Source organism: Salarias fasciatus, chromosome 5 (genome assembly GCF_902148845.1).
Source record: "Salarias fasciatus chromosome 5, fSalaFa1.1, whole genome shotgun sequence".
NCBI classification, from domain to species: Eukaryota; Metazoa; Chordata; class Actinopteri; order Blenniiformes; family Blenniidae; genus Salarias; species Salarias fasciatus.
The window spans coordinates 10,545,039-10,564,889 of NC_043749.1; the positions used below are offsets into that span (position 1 = coordinate 10,545,039).

At 42.3% G+C, this 19,851-nt stretch overlaps 5 non-coding genes across 5 annotated transcripts; all 5 read left to right on the top strand.

Annotated features, from left to right (window-relative positions):
* Positions 1-1,925: 1,925 nt before the first annotated feature.
* On the top strand, positions 1,926-1,998 carry trnar-acg (transfer RNA arginine (anticodon ACG)). The gene has a single exon. It is a non-coding gene; the product is annotated as a tRNA-Arg (tRNA).
* A 191-nt stretch (positions 1,999-2,189) lies between these two features.
* On the top strand, positions 2,190-2,262 carry trnar-acg (transfer RNA arginine (anticodon ACG)). The gene has a single exon. It is a non-coding gene; the product is annotated as a tRNA-Arg (tRNA).
* Positions 2,263-15,888: 13,626 nt separating this feature from the next.
* Positions 15,889-15,961, top strand: trnar-acg (transfer RNA arginine (anticodon ACG)). Its single transcript has one exon. It is a non-coding gene; the product is annotated as a tRNA-Arg (tRNA).
* A 404-nt stretch (positions 15,962-16,365) lies between these two features.
* trnar-acg (transfer RNA arginine (anticodon ACG)) lies at positions 16,366-16,438 on the top strand. The gene has a single exon. It is a non-coding gene; the product is annotated as a tRNA-Arg (tRNA).
* A 1,052-nt stretch (positions 16,439-17,490) lies between these two features.
* On the top strand, positions 17,491-17,563 carry trnar-acg (transfer RNA arginine (anticodon ACG)). Its single transcript has one exon. It is a non-coding gene; the product is annotated as a tRNA-Arg (tRNA).
* Positions 17,564-19,851: the final 2,288 nt, after the last annotated feature.

The window sequence follows — 19,851 nt, forward strand, 5'->3', positions numbered from 1 at the left end:
TGAGTAACTTCAGTAAATAAAGTTTTAAAGTTCATTAAATATTGTTTGAGATGGAGTCAATCAAGTACTGGTTCTAAATGAAGTAGTTATATGATAAAACACTGTTATTGTTGCTTAAATTCTAACTGTTTGTGTGTGTGCCTCTCTGTTTGGACCTCTGTGCACCAGTTCACTGTTGGATCACTTTTATCATGACGCAGTTGCATAGCTCCACGTCCCACCCCGTGGCTCCTGGTTTTATTCATCTGATTGCTCTGGTCCCTGAAGCAGCTCCACCTTCAAATCTCATCCCCACAGTTCAAGTGATGAGACCACAGCTCTTTAAAAATAGTTAAAACCTTGATTTGCAACAATAGCTGCCATTTCAAATCAACCAAACTGTTATATCTGAGATTCACACAACAAAGGAGCTGTATGGGGATCGTCACTGGTTCACACAAAGCCACAGCCATGCTCTCAAATCAAAATTTCCCAAAGCTCTTACAAGGAGTCCATGCAGAAGCACAAAATATGTCTGAACATCAGAAGAATCACTCAAAAATGCAATAAACATCCGGTGTGGAAAATATGGCAACACAAGCCTAACTTACCCATGGGTAACCATTAAGATATAAAAACAGATTGGCAGTACTAACAACAAACACATGAGCTGGAATTCTTTGTTTCCCACACCCTCCCTTATGGACCTCATCAGCGACACAGACAAAGAAAAACAGAATCATTACAAGAAGATGGATGTGAAAACAAAGGCAAGGCAAGAAAAGGGCAAACCAAAGAATATAAATGTGTTTGTGGTGAATCGAAAAACAGCCATTTAAATTCAAATTGGGAAAAAGGAGGAGGTTGACATGAAAATAAAAATGAGAGAAGAATTTTACCCTTGAAGCGCTTTAGTCATGAAATAAAGTTGCTGTTTTCTGTTTTTTTTCTTTTCGTCGATAAGTGCAAACAAGAATTTTCCTGAGAGAAAAAATAATGATGAAAACCCAAATTCTTCAGTGTGATCTACGACCTCAGTCATAACCAAGCCAAGAAACTTCATCTGTTGCTATGGTCATTATTGTTGTCTCAAAGTGAAATATTGAGCTCACCCTTTTTGGCTCTTCAAGAACTTTATGCAGAATTGCGTTTTCTCTCTGGGGTAAAAGGATTGGGCTTACAGTAGAGCCGAGGCTAAAAGCATGGTATTGTGATTTTAGTTAGACCGGAACAGCAGTGGTCTCTGAGGGAAAGTGCACACATCAGTCATTCTTATTAAAACAGACGTGGACAGGCAACAATGAAAACTCCCTCCGTCTTCGCCAGAGCTGGTCAAGTGTGAAGAGAGTTTGAGGAAATATTTTCACTCAAATATCAGCATGTTCAGCGAGCTGCCTGGTGATGCTCTTCATGTGAAACAAAAGACGTAAAGGCCCAGTAACATTCAGCTAGTAACTGACAGGGAGGAAAAAAAAAGGACCTCTGCTTGGTTACAAAATGAAACCAAAACTTTCGACAGAAATTTGATGTGAAAACTTTACTCCACAGTAAAGACTACAGGTCAGACATTTCTAAACAAACTCAAAACAGCGCGGACAATGGTGTGTCTGCTGAGTACTGACTTTAGTATGGTATTAGCTGGAAGCTACCTTCAGCTTCAGTCCAGAAAGAGAAGATAAAGTGTTCTTAATGTCTGCTGACCACAGTTTGGAGGCTGATGCAGGAACAGTTAATAAGAGGAAAAAATGCTTGTGGACAGATACAAGCTCCATGTAGACCCACAGCGGTGCCCTCAGCACACTTCCCAACTCACCAGTCAAGGAGTAAAACAATCTTATTGTTTTTTCCACCAACGTTAAAGGAAGTGTCTTCACCAAATTGAGCCATCGATAAGAAGCATCCTGACAGAAACTATGGGAAAAGGTCATCACTTCTGTATTTTTTGTGGGCCAGTGGCGCAATGGATAACGCGTCTGACTACGGATCAGAAGATTCTAGGTTCGACTCCTGGCTGGCTCGGTGCTTTTAACTGCAAGGTAAAGTCATATCCAGGGCTGGCTGTAGGCATAGGCGAACTTGGCCGCCTGGGCCTAGGCCGGTGCGGAGCAAATCTTGTATAGTTCTCCTTTAAGTCACAATTAAATGTAATCATATTTCCCTCTCCTGGCAGACAAAATTGTGGAAAAAGGTGGTCACTGTGCTATTTTCATGGGCCAGTGGCGCAATGGATAACGCGTCTGACTACGGATCAGAAGATTCTAGGTTCGACTCCTGGCTGGCTCGGTGCTTTTAAATTCAAGGTAATGAAGATCAGCACACACCTACAAAAGAAGTAAATTTCTAGGTTATGTCTAATATCTCGAATATTAGCATTCCTCAAAGTTTCTCTCAGTGCCCGCTTGAGTTACAGTCAGCATGTTTCATGCAAATGCTAAGTCACTATGAGAAGCAATTGACACTCTCCTGGCAGACGAAACTCTGGGAATTCGTGACCAGCCTCTTTTTGTCATGGGCCAGTGGTTCAATCCGTTAGGAAAGTCGTGACGTATAGGCGGCCCCCGCAAGGCGCACTTCCGGGGCCATTGGTCTGCAGCGGTCCATTCAAACCTGGTTTGTTTACTGTCAAGACGCCACAGTGTTGTGTCCCTCAGTGTTTTAATAGATCGGAGACTAAAGGAATCACTCAAGTCTCATTCTACCGTTTCCCTGCTGATGATCAAAAGAAGAAGAGATGGCTGACATTAATCAGGTAAATTGCAATTTGAAGTATCGCGCACGTTAGCACATGCTAGCTAATACAGTGCTAACATTACAGATGTTGCATACTAGACAAATATTTAACTTTTTAGTTCAGTCATCCGGATGCAAACGTGCCATCTAACTACTCCTCAAGGATCGATGTTTTGTGTGTTTTATATTATTATTCATTGTGGTCTTGATGAAGAGAAGAGATGATGAGTGTCTGTCTTAGTTAGCTTCTGAGTTAGCTTCATGTCAGCTACAGAAGCAGACAGTCGACATTATCTTGTGCCTGTCATGATCGCAAACGAGCCCTTCGGTCTCCAAGCAAAATAATTCTCTACGAGAATCCAAAGCTAGTGTGAATATTCTAAGAGCCTTTTATTAGAAATGCATCTCCTTGTACTAAAATGTGTAACTAATGATCCCTGCTGTGTTTTTTCTTACCACTGTATGTTTTTAAAATTCTGGAACTGCAACCCTGTAAATTATGAGTATTTATGTTTTCCATCAGTTGCTCTTTCCATACATATGACAGAAATTATCTCAAAAAAAGTATATATAGTCTGAGGAAGTCTGAAATTGAAGTCTTTAATTGCCAGTTATTTCCATGTATCTTTGTACACATAACTAATACCAATTTTACAATTTGTAATGATCTGTCCTCCTTCGCAGGCGTGACAACTTCACTCCAAACCACAACGCAAGAGTGTGCAGTTGGCATTTCCCTCAGGGCAGAGCTGCTGGGCCATCACGGTTTGTGCGGATAGTGGATAAAATACTGAAAGTGTGTGTCTGTCTTACAAATCTGCAAACACCAATTCTGCATGAAATGGCATGATAGGAATGATTCAGATGTGTAAGAAATAAATGCAAAGTCATGAATGTATGAACCTTTATTATAATAAAGTGTCATTTGCTTAAAGTGTGGCTCTTCTTTATGGCATGCATTCTGTAGGCTGGTGGTGCAAATTCACATCTCCTGCAACATCTTCGGCAAGAAATGATCTTTGTAGAACTGTTCCAGAGCGTCCATCAGAGAACCAGTTGCTGCATCCAATTGCAGAAAGAAGTCTTTTCTGTCTGCTGCCTGCAGGACAGTCTTTGTTGCAGCTGTCCAGGGACATTTGACCTACAGATGGGAGAAACAGTTATGCCACATAATAGCAACTGTGTAAAAATGTGAAAATAGAAGATCTGTAAGCTGTTTTCCACTGTTTTACCACCATTTTAGAATGAGGTGAGTAATAATAATAATAATTAAAGCCGCGAGCGGCGTCAAAAGGCCCTCGCCCGCCGCTTACCTGACCCGCCCCGTTTTATTCTTTCATTGATGTTTGTCAAATTTGGCACATTTCCATGGCAACAAGTAAAATTGATTTGATGGGAGATTTTTCACTTTGGCCCATTAGAATAACATGGGGAACTTCAGCCATCGCCACGGCAACACCGTTGATATTACAATATGGTTACCATTTGCTTTTTTGATCGGGACGACATGAAGGAATTTTCACCCAAATTCCATACATTTCTGATAAACTAAGAATTTTACTCCCCATACAGATTTTATTTTGATTCTGTAGGGGGCGCTGTAACGCTGATTCTGAAAATTTCACTGTCAATGTGTCCACATAAGAAGGGTCAATAAGTGTTTAGTATTTGGCTGAGATTGGATCTGTTATGTACGAATGGCAGCCATTTATCACACTGAAAAAATGGCAAAATTTGACATCAAGTTTGCGGCATTGCCACGCGGAAACCGTGATCTGAAGATTTGTGAATTGGATAACTTTTAATTGTCTACTTGTGTAGATGGTGTCCACCAAATTTCAGCTCATTTGGAGAAGCGCGCGATCAAAACGAACATTTTGTACGACGTCCTGGAAATCGCTGACTCAGCATTTTTGAAAATTCAATCCCAGCTCGCTGCTTTCCTGCCGTTTTGAGGTCGGGGTCATAATAATATTTTTTGTTTGTCCCGACAACGCGCATGTGTATACCGAATTTTGTGGCTGTGCGACAAAGTTTATTGCGGACGCCCTCTCATTGACACAATGCATTTTGGGTTTTGCAGGTGGCGCTGTAGAGCCAATTTTTAAATCCCAATATTGAAATTCATATTAAAAAAAATTTTTCGCCGGAACTGAATTTTGTGCAAAATTTGGTGAGTTTTCGAGCATGTTCAGGGGGTCAAATTCCAGTTTAAAGAGCAGAAGAAGAAGAAGAAGAAGAAGAAGAAGAAGAAAGAATTAAAGCCGCGAGCGGCGTCAAAAGGCCCTCGCCCGCCGCTTACCTGACCCGCCCCATTTCGTTCTTTCATTGATGTTTGTCAAATTTAGCACATTTCCATTGCAACAAGTTAAAATTGATTTGATGGGAGATTTTTCACTTGGGCCCATTAGAATAACATGGGGAACTTCAGCCATCGCCACGGCAACACCGTTGATAATACAATATGGTTACCATTTGCTTTTTTAATCGAGACCACATGACGGAATTATCACCCAAATTCCATTAATTTCTGACAAACTAATAATTTTACTCCCCATACAGATTTCATTTTGATTCTGTAGGGGGCGCTGTAACGCCGATTTTCAAAATTTAACGGTCTGTGTGTCCAGGAAGGAAGGATTAATCAGTGTTTAAAATTTGGTTTGGATTGGAGTCATTATGTAGAAATGGCAGCCATTTATCACACTGAAAAAATGGCAAAATTTGACATCAACTTTGCGGCGTTGCCACGCGGAAACCGTGATCTGAAGATTTGTGAATTGGATAACTTTTAATTGTCTACTTGTGTAGATGGTGTCCACCAAATTTCAGCTAATTCGGAGAAGTGCACGATCAAAACGAACATTTTGTACGACGTCCTGGAAAACGCTGACTCAGCATTTTTGAAAATTTAATCCCAGATTGCTGCTTTCCTGCTGTTTTGAGGACGGGGTCATAATAATATTTTTTGTTTGTCCCGACAACGCGCATGTGTATACCGAATTTTGTGGCTGTGCGACAAACTTTTTTGCGGACCCCCTCCCATTGACGCAATGCATTTTGGGTTTTGCAGGTGGCGCTGTAGAGCCAATTTTTAAATCCCAATATTGAAACACATATTAAAAAAAATTTTTCGCCGGAACTGAATTTTGTGCAAAATTTGGTGAGTTTTCGAGCATGTTCAGGGGGTCAAATTCCAGTTTAAAGAGCAGAAGAAGAAGAAGAAGAAGAAAGAAAGAAAGAAAGAAAGAAAGAATAATATTTTTTGCAAAAACAATGTGCGATTTTTTTTTCTGCCATTATTTCGCCCACATGTTATATATTTTCGGAAAGGCCTCGACAAGCCCGACGCGTCTGTGAGGTGTTTGAGAGTGTGAATGTCTGTGGTCGAGCGCTACGCGCTCGACAAGTCATGTTTGTGTGTGAGAGTGTGTGTGCGTTTTTTGTATTTGTACACGTGTGTATGAGTGCATGTCGGGGTGTGTGTGTCTGGACATGTTGGCCTATGTCTGAGGTCGAGCGCTGCGCGCTCGACTTGTCACTTTTGTACGTTTGAGTGTGTGAAAAGCCTGTGGTCGAGCGCTGCGCGCTCGAAAATTCGTGTGTGTGTGTGCATTTTTGTGTTTGTACACGCGTATGTGTGAGTGCGTGTCGGTGTGTGTGTGTCTGGACATGTTGAATGATGTCTGTGGTCGAGCGCTGCGCGCTCGACTTGTCATCGTTGTGTGTTTTGAGAGTGTGAAAGGCCTGAGGTCGAGCGCTGCGCGCTCGACTAGTCGTTGTCTGTGTTGCAGAAACAATAGGCCCTTCGCCCTTGGCAGGCCAGGGGCTCGGGCCTAATTAAAGCCGCGAGCGGCGTCAAAAGGCCCTCGCCCGCCGCTTACCTGACCCGCCCCATTTCGTTCTTTCATTGATGTTTGTCAAATTTGGCACATTTCCATGGCAACAAGTTAAAATTGATTTGATGGGAGATTTTTCACTTGGGCCCATTAGAATAACATGGGGAACTTCAGCCATCGCCACGGCAACACCGTTGATAATACAATATGGTTACCATTTGCTTTTTTGATCGAGACCACATGACGGAATTATCACCCAAATTCCATTAATTTCTGATAAACTAATAATTTTACTCCCCATACAGATTTCATTTTGATTCTGTAGGGGGCGCTGTAACGCCGATTTTCAAAATTTAACTGTCTATGTGTCCAGGAAGGAAGGATTAATCAGTGTTTAAAATTTGGTTTGGATTGGAGTCATTATGTAGAAATGGCAGCCATTTATGACACTGAAAAAATGGCAAAATTTGACATCAACTTTGCGGCGTTGCCACGCGGAAACCGTTATCTGAAGATTTGTGAATTGGATAACTTTTAATTGTCTACTTGTGTAGATGGTGTCCACCAAATTTCAGCTCATTTGGAGAAGCGCGCGATCAAAACGAACATTTTGTACGACGTCATGGAAAACGCTGACTCGGCATTTTTGAAAATTCAATCCCAGCTCGCTGCTTTCCTGCTGTTTTGAAGTCGGGGTCATAATAATATTTTTTGTTTGTCCCGACAACGCGCATGTGTATACCAACTTTTGTGGCTGTACGACAAAGTTTTTTGCGGACTCCCTCCCATCGACGCAATGCATTTTGGGTTTTGCAGGTGGCGCTGTAGGGCCAATTTTTAAATCCCAATATTGAAATTCATATTAAAAAAAATTTTTCGCCGGAACTGAATTTTGTGCAAAATTTGGTGAGTTTTCGAGCATGTTCAGGGGGTCAAATTCCTGTTTAAAGAGCAGAAGAAGAAGAAGAAGAAAGAAAGAAAGAAAGAAAGAAAGAAAGAATAATATTTTTTGCAAAAACAATATGCGATTTTTTTTTCTGCCATTATTTCGCCCACATGTTATATATTTTCGGAAAGGTCTCGACAAGCCCGACGCGTCACTCAGGTGTTTGAGAGTGTGAATGTCTGTGGTCGAGCGCTACGCGCTCGACAATTCGTGTTTGTGTGTGAGAATGTGTGTGCGTTTTTTGTATTTGTACAGGTGTGTATGAGTGCATGTCGGGGTGTGTGTGTCTGGACATGTTGGCCTATGTCTGAGGTCGAGCGCTGCACGCTCGACTTGTCACTTTAGGACGTTTGAGTGTGTGAAAGGCCTGTGGTCGAGCGCTGCGCGCTCGAAAATTCGTGTGTGTGTGTGCGTTTTTGTGTTTGTACACGCGTATGTGTGAGTGCGTGTCGGTGTGTGTGTGTCTGGACATGTTGAATGATGTCTGAGGTCGAGCGCTGCGCGCTCGACTGGTCATCGTTGTGTGTTTTGAGAGTGTGAAAGGCCTGAGGTCGAGCGCTGCGCGCTCGACTAGTCGTTGTCTGTGTTGCAGAAACAATAGGCCCTTCGCCCTTGGCAGGCCAGGGGCTCGGGCCTAAAGAAAGAAAGAAAGAAAGAATATTAAAGCCGCGAGCGGCGTCAAAAGGCCCTCGCCCGCTGCTTACCTGACCCGCCCCGCTTTATTCTTTCATGGATGTTTGTCAAATTTGGCACATTTCCATGGCAACAAGTAAAATTGATTTGATGGGAGATTTTTCACTTGGGCCCATTAGAATAACATGGGGAACTTCAGCCATCGCCACGGCAACACCGTTGATATTACAATATGGTTACCATTTGCTTTTTTGATCGGGACGACATGAAGGAATTATCACCCAAATTCCATTCATTTCTGATAAACTAATAATTTTACTCCCCATACAGATTTTATTTTGATTCTGGAGGGGGCGCTGTAACACCGATTTTCAAAATTTCAATGTCAATGTATCCAGGAAGGAAGGATTAATCAGTGTTTAGAATTTGGTTTGGATTGGAGTCATTATGTAGAAATGGCAGCCATTTATCACACTGAAAAAATGGCGAAATTTGACATCAACTTTGCGGCGTTGCCACGTGGAAACCGTAATCTGAAGATTTGTGAATTGGATAACTTTTAATTGTCTACTTGTGTAGATGGTGTCCACCAAATTTCAGCTCATTTGGAGAAGCGCGCGATCAAAACGAACATTTTGTACGACGTCCTGGAAAACGCTGACTCAGCAATTTTGAAAAGTCAATCCCAGCTCGCTGCTTTCCGGCTGTTCTGAGGTCGGGGTCATAATAACATTTTTTGTTTGTCCTGACGACGCGCATCTGTATACCGAATTTTTTGGCTGTACGACAAACGTTATTGCGGACCCCCTCCCATTGACGCAATGCATTTTGGGTTTTGCAGGTGGCGCTGTAGGGCCAATTTTTAAATCCCAATATTGAAACACATATTAAAAAAAATTTTTCACCGGAACTGAATTTTGTGCAAAATTTGGTGAGTTTTCGAGCATGTTCAGGGGGTGAAATTCCAGTTTAAAGAGCAGAAGAAGAAGAAGAAGAAAGAAAGAAAGAAAGAAAGAAAGAAAGAATAATATTTTTTGCAAAAACAATATGCTTTTTTTTTTTCTGCCATTATTTCGCCCACATGTTATATATTTTCGGAAAGGTCTCGACAAGCCCGACGCGTCTGTGAGGTGTTTGAGAGTGTGGATGTCTGTGGTCGAGCGCTACGCGCTCGACAAGTCATGTTTGTGTGTGAGAGTGTGTGTGTGTTTTTTGTATTTGCACACGTGTGTATGAGTGCATGTCGGGGTGTGTGTGTCTGGACATGTTGGCCTATGTCTGAGGTCGAGCGCTGCACGCTCGACTTGTCATTTTGGTACGTTTGAGTGTGTGAAAGGCCTTGGTCGAGCGCTGCGCGCTCGAAAATTCATGTGTGTGTGTGCGTTTTTGTGTTTGTACACGTGTATGTGTGAGTGCGTGTCAGTGTGTGTGTGTCTGGACAGGTTGAATGATGTCTGTGGTCGAGCGCTGCGCGCTCGACTTGTCGTCATTGTGTGTTTTGAGAGTGTGAAAGGCCTGAGGTCGAGCGCTGCGCGCTCGACTCGTCGTTGTCTGTGTTGCAGAAACAATAGGCCCTTCGCCCTTGGCAGGCCAGGGGCTCGGGCCTAATTAAAGCCGCGAGCGGCGTCAAAAGGCCCTCGCCCGCCGCTTACCTGACCCGCCCCATTTCGTTCTTTCATTGATGTTTGTCAAATTTGGCACATTTCCATGGCAACAAGTTAAAATTGATTTGATGGGAGATTTTTCACTTGGGCCCATTAGAATAACATGGGGAACTTCAGCCATCGCCACGGCAACACCGTTGATAATACAATATGGTTACCATTTGCTTTTTTGATCGAGACCACATGACGGAATTATCACCCAAATTCCATTAATTTCTGATAAACTAATAATTTTACTCCCCATACAGATTTCATTTTGATTCTGTAGGGGGCGCTGTAACGCCGATTTTCAAAATTTAACTGTCTATGTGTCCAGGAAGGAAGGATTAATCAGTGTTTAAAATTTGGTTTGGATTGGAGTCATTATGTAGAAATGGCAGCCATTTATGACACTGAAAAAATGGCAAAATTTGACATCAACTTTGCGGCGTTGCCACGCGGAAACCGTTATCTGAAGATTTGTGAATTGGATAACTTTTAATTGTCTACTTGTGTAGATGGTGTCCACCAAATTTCAGCTCATTTGGAGAAGCGCGCGATCAAAACGAACATTTTGTACGACGTCATGGAAAACGCTGACTCGGCATTTTTGAAAATTCAATCCCAGCTCGCTGCTTTCCTGCTGTTTTGAAGTCGGGGTCATAATAATATTTTTTGTTTGTCCCGACAACGCGCATGTGTATACCAACTTTTGTGGCTGTACGACAAAGTTTTTTGCGGACTCCCTCCCATCGACGCAATGCATTTTGGGTTTTGCAGGTGGCGCTGTAGGGCCAATTTTTAAATCCCAATATTGAAATTCATATTAAAAAAAATTTTTCGCCGGAACTGAATTTTGTGCAAAATTTGGTGAGTTTTCGAGCATGTTCAGGGGGTCAAATTCCTGTTTAAAGAGCAGAAGAAGAAGAAGAAGAAGAAGAAGAAGAAAGAAAGAAAGAAAGAAAGAATAATATTTTTTGCAAAAACAATATGCGATTTTTTTTCCTGACATTATTTCGCCCACATGTTATATATTTTCGGAAAGGTCTCGACAAGCCCGACGCGTCTGTGAGGTGTTTGAGAGTGTGAATGTCTGTGGTCGAGCGCGACGCGCTCGACAAGTCATGTTTGTGTGTGAGAGTGTGTGTGCGTTTTTTGTATTTGTACACGTGTGTATGAGTGCATGTCGGGGTGTGTGTGTCTGGACATGTTGGCCTATGTCTGAGGTCGAGCGCTGCGCGCTCGACTTGTCATTATTGTACGTTTGAGTGTGTGAAAGGCCTTGGTCGAGCGCTACGCGCTCGAAAATTCGTGTGTGTGTGTGCGTTTTTGTGTTTGTACATGCGTATGTGTGAGTGCGTGTCGGTGTGTGTGTGTCTGGACATGTTGAATGATGTCTGTGGTCGAGCGCTGCGCGCTCGACTTGTCATCGTTGTGTGTTTTGAGAGTGTGAAAGGCCTGAGGTCGAGCGCTACGCGCTCGACTAGTCGTTCTCTGTGTTGCAGAAACAATAGGCCCTTCGCCCTTGGCAGGCCAGGGGCTCGGGCCTAATTAAAGCCGCGAGCGGCGTCAAAAGGCCCTCGCCCGCTGCTTACCTGACCCGCCCCGTTTTACTCGTTCATTGATGTTTGTCAAATTTGGCACATTTCCATGGCAACAAGTAAAATTGATTTGATGGGAGATTTTTCACTTTGGCCCATTAGGATAACATGGGGAACTTAAGCCATCGCCACGGCAACACCGTTGATATTACAATATGGTTACCATTTGCTTTCTTGATCGGGACGACATGAAGGAATTATCACACAAATTCCATTCATTTCTGATAAACTAATAATTTGACTCCCCATACAGATTGCATTTTGATTCTGTAGGGGGCGCTGTAACGCCGATTTTCAAAATTTCATTTTCAATATGTCCAGATAAGAAGGGTCAATAAGTGTTTAAGATTTGGTTGAGATTGGATGTGTTATGTACGAATGGCAGCCATTTATCACACTGAAAAAATGGCAAAATTTGACATCAACTTTGCGGCGTTGCCACGCGGAAACCGTGATCTGAAGATTTGTGAATTGGATAACTTTTAGTTGTCTACTTGTGTAGATGGTCTCCACCAAATTTCAGCTCATTCGGAGAAGCGCGCGATCAAAACGAACATTTTGTACGACGTCCTGGAAAACGCTGAGTCAGCATTTTTGAAAATTCAATCCCAGATAGCTGCTTTCATGCTTTTCTGAGGGTGGGGTCATAATAATATTTTTTGTTTGTCCCGACAAGACGTATGTGTATACCGAATTTTGTGGTTGTACGACAAAGTTTATTGCGGACCCCCTCCCATTGACACAATGCATTTTGGGTTTTGCAGGTGGCGCTGTAGAGCCAATTTTTAAATCCCAATATTGAAATTCTTATTAAAAAAAATTTTTCACCGGAACTGAATTTTGTGCAAAATTTGGTGAGTTTTCAAGCATGTTTAGGGGGTCAAATTCCTGTTTAAAGAGCAGAAGAAGAAGAAGAAGAAGAAGAAAGAAAGAATAATATTTTTTGCAAAAACAATATGCGATTTTTTTTTCTGCCATTATTTCGCCCACATATTATATATTTTCGGAAAGGTCTCGACAAGCCCGATGCGTCTGTGAGGTGTTTGAGAGTGTGAATGTCTGTGGTCGAGCGCTACGCGCTCGACAAGTCATGTTTGTGTGTGAGAGTGTGTGTGCGTTTTTTGTATTTGTACGCATGTGTGTGAGTGCATGTCGGGGTGTATGTCTCTGGACATGTTGGCCTACGTCTGAGGTCGAGCGCTGCGCGCTCGACTTGTCATTTTTGTGCGTTTAAGTGTGTGAAAGGCCTTGGTCGAGCGCTGCGCGCTCGAAAAATCGTGTGTGTGTGTGCGTTTTTGTGTTTGTACACGCCTATGTGTGAGTGCGTGTCGGTGTGTGTGTGCTGGACATGTTGAATGATGTCTGAGGTCGAGCGCTGCGCGCTCGACTTGTCATCGTTGTGTGTTTTGAGAGTGTGAAAGGCCTGAGGTCGAGCGCTGCGCGCTCGACTAGTCGTTGTCTGTGTTGCAGAAACAATAGGCCCTTCGCCCTTGGCAGGCCAGGGGCTCGGGCCTAATAATATTTTTTGCAAAAACAATATGCTTTTTTTTTTTCTGCCATTATTTCGCCCACATGTTATATATTTTCGGAAAGGTCTCGACAAGCCGGACGCGTCTGTGAGGTGTTTGAGAGTGTGAATGTCTGTGGTCGAGCGCTACGCGCTCGACAAGTCATGTTTGTGTGTGAGAGTGTGTGTGTGTTTTTTGTATTTGTACACATGTGTATGAGTGCATGTCGGGGTGTGTGTGTCTGGACATGTTGGCCTATGTCTGAGGTCGAGCGCTGTGCGCTCGACTTGTCATTTTTGTACGTTTGAGTGTGTGAAAGGCCTGTGGTCGAGCGCTGCGCGCTCGAAAATTCGTGTGTGTGTGTGCGTTTGTGTTTGTACACGCGTATGTGTGAGTGCGTGTCGGTGTGTGTGTGTCTGGACATGTTGTATGATGTCTGTGGTCGAGCGCTGTGCGCTCGACTTGTCATCGTTGTGTGTCTTGAGCGTGTGAAAGGCCTGAGGTCGAGCGCTGCGCGCTCGACGAGTCGTTGTCTGTGTTGCAGAAACAATAGGCCCTTCGCCCTTGGCAGGCCAGGGGCTCGGGCCTAATAATAATAATAATTTATTTGATTTAAAAAGCGCCTTTCAAAGCACCCAAGGAACCCTCACCCTAACACACTCTTAAGTTATTTCTTAGAGACAATGACAGCTTGATTTCAAGTCATTATAGCCACCTGTTAGCATTTAGCTAACAAGAGACACAACACGTTATATATCTATTTGAACAAGTGAAATGTTACATAACACAAATCTATTCATAATATAAATCTATCTCAGTCTTAACCAAGGCTACTTAAAAGCCAAGGGAGCGGTATATACAGCATGAAAAGCCAGAGAGCACTGGTTAACTCACCTCGACATCGTAGAGCTTCTACTTCATAGACGCCTGGACTTTACCTTTAATTACACCCTGTGTAATGCTTACATTTGCCACCCGACCGGAGTTACAAGAATTCAGACCCTTTTGAATCCTCTCTGAGGTTTCCCCGGAAAAAAAGAAGCAACTGTAAAGAGATTTACGTCTATTGTTTTGAATTGTTTTACACGTTGTGCCTACGGAGCGCAGACGCGTTTGGCCCCGGAAGTGGGCGTATCCTTGTGGAGTGATGTCGGACTTTCCTAGTGGTTCAATGGATAACGCAACTGACTGTGTATCAGAAGATTATAGTTTGGACTTCTGCTTGTCTCATTTGTTAGATACAATTAGGGCTGGGCGATATGGCAAAAAAAATGATCACGATTTTTTTCTTCATATCATTCAATCTCGATTAAAATCACGATATGTTATATTGTTTTTAAACCAGTTTTAAAGCATCTGCACTGAAAACTAGAACTACAGAATTGTTTAACATTTTATTAACAAACCAAGTAAATAGCAATGCAAATTAAATAATATAAACATAGAAAAATATAACAACAATCTCACTGAACAGTGCAGTAAATGGAAAAAAAATCTAGCACCAAGATAATAAAATCTTGCGATGCATTGTTTTTTCAGTAAAAGAGAAGAACTGAATGATTGTTAGTTAGAGTGTGACAGTTTACAGGCCTGAGGATTTTTGTTGCTATAAAATATTAAAAAACTAAAGAAACCGCCTGGGGATAATGAAGGTGCTTTAGAACAAACATTATTTTCAAGTTCTGATGCTAAATATGCTGCTGCCATCATTAATGCTTGCACCAAATGTACAAAATTTAAATAATCTAGATTGGACAGATTAGACTTAAAATGTAACAGTACATAACTACAATAATATAAAAAAAATAGACAAAAGTAATCGTTTTTCTCCTCTTAAAATGTTGCTCGTATGGTGCAGTGGCCTGAAAAGACGACATGGAGTCAATATTCGACGTGCAGTCAATATTCGTGTTAAGATAAATATTCTGGTTTCTGAAACATTTGGAATAACTCCAGGGAGATCCTCATTCAGACCACAGCCACAGACAACGTCATGACTGCATTTGCACTTCATGCCACTAGGTGTGCTGTTTGCATGTTCAACCTTGTTTTACACAGACACCACAGAAGAAGAGGGGCGCTGCAGCGCTGCAGGCTCTCTCTGCATGTTGTTAGAAGAAGAGTGTTAGCGGCAAGACATGGTGATATGTTCAATAATGCGATGCCCCGTCATTTTCAGTAAAAGAGAAGAACTGAACAATCGTTAGTTAAACTGTATCACCAGTAGTTCCTGGACTCAAAAGACCAGATTCCTTGCGGATCGGTGTGCTAGCAGCGGTATGCTAGCAGCGGTGCGGGTGGAGCAGCCTTTCCTGTCACCAGCAGCCTCATCTTCAGAGGATAACGCCGAGGCATTACTGACTTCCTCTGCTTCGCTGCCCTCAGCTCCACGTTCATCTCTGTTTACTTCTCAGACAACTTACAGGCGGGAGTTGAGCAGGAAAAAGTCGACTGTGATTGGCTGTGTTACGCACATTTCTGCCATGTCTGATCGAGTAAATGTGCTCTCAGCTGATCACCGTGATCGACTGGAAATTAAGCGCGATCACCAATCACGATCATATAATCGCCCAGGCCTAGATACAATGTTCATACTCCAACATCACGAGGACGGATGCCGCCAAATTTCTGAAACTATTCTTTTAATTTTCAAGATTGGATAGTTTGGATCAGAATAAAAACATTTTTAGCTTTAGTTAGGCCAACTCTGCCCCACCATCGTGTGTATGGTCAACATCCCGCCCCAGTTGGCCCACTATTAAAGTGCCTGGACAAATATAGGGTTCAAAAGGCTGACATCCCATTGCAGAGCATCACGGGATTGGCGGATCACTGTGATGTTGTTTACATTGGCTACCTATACTGCACTGTTCTGCTTTGCACTTTTTTTCTCTTCTAACTTCTTACTAACATGGTTTGAGCCCTACTGGCCTGAGGCCCTTTCAAGTTACATGAAACTCTCCTGGCAGACAAAACTGTGGGAAAAGGTGCTCTCCACTGCATTTTCACGGGCCAGTGGCGCAATGGATAACGCGTCTGACTACGGATCAGAAGACTCTAGGTTCGACTCCTGGCTGGCTCGGTGCTTTTAAATTCAAGGTAATGAAGATCAGCACACACCTGCAAGAAATTAAATTTCCAGGCAATGTTAAGTATTAAACAAAACGTTTAATTGAAGTCAGCGTGTTTCACTCAAACTAGTCACAATCAAACGGAATTACAGCACTCCAGATTAAACTCTCTGGCAGGCGTAACTATTGGAAAAGTTGGTCAGTATAACCTTATCAAAAAAGTATTGGGTACCAGGTGCTAATATAAAATGGAAATTCCTAATAACCAAGTCAAGGCAGTCAAGTAGAGCTGAGTAGGTACTCATGGAAAAGGGCCATGTTTCATCCAAGCGATCAGTCAGCATTCAAAGGAATTGTGTGAAACGCTCCTGGCAGACAAAACTGTGGGAAAAGGTGGCCAGTACTGTTTTTCCATGGGCCAGTGGCGCAATGGATAACGCGTCTGACTACGGATCAGAAGATTCTAGGTTCGACTCCTGGCTGGCTCGTTTATTATCTGCAATTGATTCAGAAGTAGCATTGGAGATTTTAATTTACATACGAATGTTGTAAAAGCAGTTGCAGAGAGAGGAAGAGGAAGACACTGACAGACCAACCTGCATACTGCATTCATCATACTGGAAAGTGAATCCTTCTCCAGGTGATGAAAGAAGTTACATTTCTCCTGCTTCATCCAGGAAGCCCATGGACAGCGTCCTGGATGATGAGACTGAATTCCTAGACTGAACTCTCTTGTCTCCCTCCGTGAGTCTAATATGGACGGATGTGAGCACACAGTTCTGGAGCAGCTCTGCCAGTCCCTAAAATGACGTGCTAAAGTGTCAGTGCAAAAGGCCGAACACACTGAAAGGTGCACAAGAAAACTACTACACACAGGTCCAAACACATCTGTGTTTTGCTTGAGCTGGTTGCACAACACTACACCAGGCCAATCCGTCAGACATCTGAGACAAACATTGCTTCGCTTTTAAATGAAGTGCAGCACAAAACTGCTGACAACAGGAAAAAGAGAAGAAAAGCACTGGTGTCTCTGACATGGAGCTGAGGATATAGGCGACATGGTAGCGTGTGAACATGAAAATTGTAGAATGAAGTGGTTCCACTGAGCCTGTGTTGAACCTGAAGACGCACCTGCAAACATGATGTGTGGTTTTGTGGCTCTTGCACAAACTGAAATGTTGTCGTCATTAACACAAGTTGCCTTTGGAATGACAGTGTGACTCTACAACTTCCTGATGCTGTTTGCACAAAAAAATTAGGATTATTAGTTTTTTTCCTGATACTTTTTCCAGTTCGACTCCTGGCTGGCTTGTTTATTATCTACAATAGATTCCGAAGTATCATCAAAGGATTTAATTTGCATACAGTTGTTGAATATGGAGAGGATTCGCATTTGTGAAAGTCTCTCACACTGCACTCTGCTCAGTTTAAGTGAAGTGAGCATGTTTTACTGAAACAAGTCACAAAAGTGAAGAATTCCAGATGAAACGCTCCTGGCAGACAAAACTGTGGGAAAAGGCAGGTACTACTGCTTTTTCATGGGCCAGTGGCGCAATGGATAACGCGTCTGACTACGGATCAGAAGATTCTAGGTTCGACTCCTGGCTGGCTCGACACTTTTAAATTCAAGGCAACAAAGACAAACACACGACTACAGGAAATTAAATTACATAGAAATATTGACGTTGGAAAACATTAGTGCTTTTCCGCACAGTTGCAGCGCTTCTCATCCTCAGTCGTTTCCATTACAATAGAGAAACTAAGATGGAAATTTACAAAATGTGAGGTCCTTGTGATTAACAATTTGACCATTGAACAACTTAATTCATTCTCGAAATTTCTCATTAGATTTGCTGTTGTTGTTCAGATATAGTGTGAACAAGACGGAATACAACATCCCAACACTCATCACAAATGGAAACAGCATCTCTGCTATCTGAGCCCGCCAGTGTGAGCAGTTAGCTCCATCCCCATGCAGAGTATTTTATCCACATGGTTGCGAGTGCAACTGTCTAAATCTTGCTTTGGGAGTCAATCTGTCAGAGCTGAACTTCTCTTTAAAGGGAAAACTGGCTATCCAAGCGCAGAACCAAGAACTTTCTCCAGATAATAAAGCCAATGTCAATGTTACAAAGTTCCATGAAGAAAAGAAAAAAAAAGCTCTCTCTTCTTTTTTATAATGTGATGTAATGATATGAGTGTGAAAGACTAACTGTAAGCAAAGAGGACAAAGGCATAGGAATAACGTGGCGGTATGTTGTATTAACAAACGGAGTGGATCGGTATTATTAATGTACAAAAACATGAATGAAAGTAACAGAAATCGAAGACATGTTGAAAAAAAAGGGCTGGATAAACACACAGATAGCCAGGTCCTCTCAAAGGGACCACCACTGTGCAGCCACAGTGCCTGACATCTGTTTTGCAGCTTGGCTGCGCTCAGTGGTTTATGTTGAGAAAGCAGTGTGTGTATATCATCTTTGGCTCGGGTCCATGGGAGCTTGACAGTTGGCTGCAGGCAAGGTTGTCTGATGCAAAGGTTTCATGAAGAGAAGAAAGGACCAAAAAAAGAAGAAGAAGAAGAAGAAGATGAGTAGTGTTGGAGTTGCTCTTTGCAACATTGTGTCGTTTTATGAGAGACATCAACTGATATAAAAGCTGTAAATGTTCTCTTCATGGGCTGCTTTACATCAGAACAGCCCGGCAACAAGGCTCCTGACATAAAACATGTTTTAAAAAATGTCTGGAAGGTTGTTTTTTTAAAGAATTTTTCTCCCTCCTCTCACCATGCAAACTCTGCTCCTCATTCCCTCCGTTTTATATGCAACACCATATGGAAGAAATTTGGTTCAGCTCTCCTGGAAATTGTTTCAAAATTTCATATGACACAATGTGTTTGTGTCTGTTCATTCCTTTAAGTGCACCAGATCTCAGCTTGAGAGGCAGAGGTCAACCTGAGGCCAGATTATTTTTAGTTTTAATGTGGCTTTTGAATCTGAACCAGTTTTTTTTTTTTTTTTTTTTTTTGATAACGTTTGATTTATTAGCTGTGGATTGAACTAAACGCATTGTGCGTGCCAGGAAGCATTTTTCATTTTTGTCTTGATGACATGGAGAGCAGGAAACATTACAAGTGAAATCTGATGGTTGTGCTTGACTTCATTACCACGCCATCTCACAGCTCTCTCAGTAGTCGCTTTGTTCTGCTCTTCGCCGAGACACGTTCAGAGACACTTTTGTTTCAGTTTAATCAGTGTTGCAGATCTGAACTTTAAATAATGTCAGAGTGTAGCAGGAAATGCAGTAAAATAACCACAAGTTGTTTAAATTGTTACTTGAGACCTCTCTCTGCAGATAATTGGAAAAGTCTGGAAGACTCCGTGAGACAAAGGGCTGTAAACTCAGCAACAGAAGTATTTCATACAACTTTCAGCGTTTTCCCTCAAGACGTCGAATGATGTGTCGGAACAAAAGCTTGTAAATGTCTGGTGGAAAACAACTGTGACTTGCACGAGTCTGCTTTTAGAATCCTCTGGAAGTGAACACAGATCATATTATTTCTTAAGCCAGAGTGAAACTCTGGAACAACAAGGCACTTATCTGCGAAACCGGATACCGATCAACCTGTCAAACTAGAGGCTTGTCTTCAAGACAAAATCATGGATGAGCTGTAAGTGTCTGCTCCAGCACTCATACTTCTTAGTTCATAAATGACAGTGAAAAAAAAGAAAGATATTAAATACCCCCCTTTTTTTAAATGATGTAATGAAAACAACATTTCAACCCAATACGCCTTCACTTGAATATAATAAATAAACACAGTCTACACACATAAACATTTCAAAAGCAATCAAGGTTTTGACTCACCAAGTCTACTTTTTCCAAAGATACTTTTTGCTGT